The sequence below is a fragment of the Athene cunicularia genome, assembly GCF_003259725.1.
Source record: "Athene cunicularia isolate RWA chromosome Z unlocalized genomic scaffold, athCun1 chrZ_part1, whole genome shotgun sequence".
Lineage (NCBI taxonomy): Eukaryota > Metazoa > Chordata > Aves > Strigiformes > Strigidae > Athene > Athene cunicularia.
This window is the reverse complement of record NW_020799142.1, coordinates 26,082,686-26,084,949: the sequence shown is the minus strand read 5'-3', so window position 1 is coordinate 26,084,949 and position 2,264 is coordinate 26,082,686.

Below are 2,264 nucleotides of genomic sequence, written 5' to 3'. Positions count from 1 at the left end.
CGCGGCCCCTCCGCCCCCTGCGGTGACAGTGTCCCGGGGGGGGATGGGGTGTCAGGCCCCCCGCCCCGTGGGGTGACAGGGTGTTGCTGTGGGGCTGGGGGAGGTATCAGTCCCCCTTCCCTGTGGGGTGAAAATGTCCCTGTGGGGCTGGGGAGGTCAGTCCCGCCGCCCCATGAGGTAAGGTGTTGCTGGGGGGATCAGTCCCTCTGCCCCATAGTGTGGCTGTGGGGCTCAGTCCCCTTTCTCTGTGGGGTGACAGAGTCTTACTGGGGGGGTGAGTTCCCCCGCCCCATGGGGTGACAGGATGTTGCTGTGGGGCTGGGGCGTTGAGCCCCCAATCCCTGTGGGGCTGGGTGCTCAGTTCCCCTTCCCTGTGGGGTGATAGAATGTTGCTGTGGGGCTGGGGCGCTCAGTCCCCCTTCCCTGTGGGGTGAGTGTCCCTTTGGGGCTAGGGGGCTCAGTCCCCCTTCCCTGTGAGGTGACAATGTCCCTGTGGGGCTGGGGCGCTCAGTCGCCCTTCCCTGTGGGGTGACAGTGTCCCTGGGGGGCTCAGTCCCCCTTCCCTGTGGGGTAACAGAGTGTTGCTGTGGGGCTGGGGGTTCAGCCCCCCACCCCATGGGGTGGCAGGGTATGGCTATGGGGCAGGGAAGGGGAAGTGAACCCCTCTGCCCCTACGTGTGTGAGGAACAGAGGCCAGCCACTAGCCTCGTTGCACCCATGGGGTGACGCCGTGTCCTTGTGGGGTTGAAGGCGGGGTTGGTGGCTCTGCCCCTGTGGCAGGGTTTCCTGGCGGGTCTGTGGGTCAGGGTTAACTGCTCTGCCCTGCCTAGTGACTGCGTGTCCCCGTGGGACTGAAGGAGATGGGAGGAAAGGGTTAATCCCCCTGCCCCATACCAGTAATAGTGGGGCTGGGAGAAAGGGGTTAACCTCGCCCTCCCCGTCGTCCCCCCCCGGGGGCTGTAGTACAACCCTGTGGGGCTGGAGAGGGTGGTGAGGGGGGTTAACCCCTCCTTCCCCTCCCACTTTGGAGGCAACAATGTGCCCTGTTAGAGCTGTGTGGTGTGGCCAGGAAGGGGTTAATACCACCACCCCGGTTGGGGGTACCAGTGTATCCCAGTGCAGCTGAACTGGCTGGTGAGGGAGTAGGTAACCCCACCGCCACCCCACCCCCCCACTCCACTCTCTCCAGATGACAGTAATGGGGTCGGAGGGGCCAGCAAGGAAGGGGTTAACCGCTGTCCCCAGTCGAGGTGACAGTATCCCCCAGGACAGCTGGTGGTGAGGAGGAAAGGGTTAACCTGCTTTCGCTTGAGGCAGACACCAGGGCCAAGGGGTGTTGGGTCACCCCAGGCAGGGGCAGGCACCCCGATGGGGCTGTGTGGTGGGGGTGGGGGTGTGAATCCTGCCCCATGCAGGTGACAGCTCCTCACTGAGCCCCTCATTGGGGCATCCCTGAAATGGGGCACCACGTGTAGGACTGTGGGGTTTGGGAGGGGGGTGTGCTTAACCCCATCCCCACACCACTGTGAGCACCCCAGTGGGGCTGGAAAGGAGGGACCCTACCTGGGGAGACACTGGGGGGCTTGACCCTGTCCCCACACCAGTGTGAATTCCCCACTGGGGCTGGAAAGGGGGAATCTGATATGGGGAGACGCTGGGGAGTTTAGGCTTGACCCTCTCCCCACCCATGAGCCAGCACCCCATAGGATTGTAAATCGGGGACCCCATATGGAGAGACATTGAGGGGGGTTTGACCCCATCCCCACACCAGTGTGAGCACACCAGTGGTGCTGGAAAGGGGGGTCCTCTATAGGGGAGGCAGCAAGGCGGGGCTTGACCCCATCCCCACCCTGCAACCAGCACCCAGTAGGGCTGGAAGCGGGGGACCCTGTCCGGGGGGATAGCGAGTGGGGCTTGACCCCATCCCCACGTGGGAGGCAGCAACCCGTAGGCATTGCAAAGGGGGGGGACACCTTATATAGGGAGACACTGAGGGGGTCTTGACCCGTCCCCACGCAGGAGGCAGCAGCCGGCGGGGCTGGCAGCGGGGGCTGTGCCGGCAGAGACAGCGAGGGGAGGGTTAACCCCATCCCCACGCAGGTGCCGGCACCCCAGTGGGGCTGTCGGTGGGGAGGGGGAAGCGCTTAACGCGCGGCGCCCCGATGACGTCACAACCTTCCAGAAGATTCCCCCCGGGATCCCGCCGCCACAAACGAGAGCCCGGCCAATCAGAGAACAGAGAGGGGGCGGTGCCGGCTTGAACT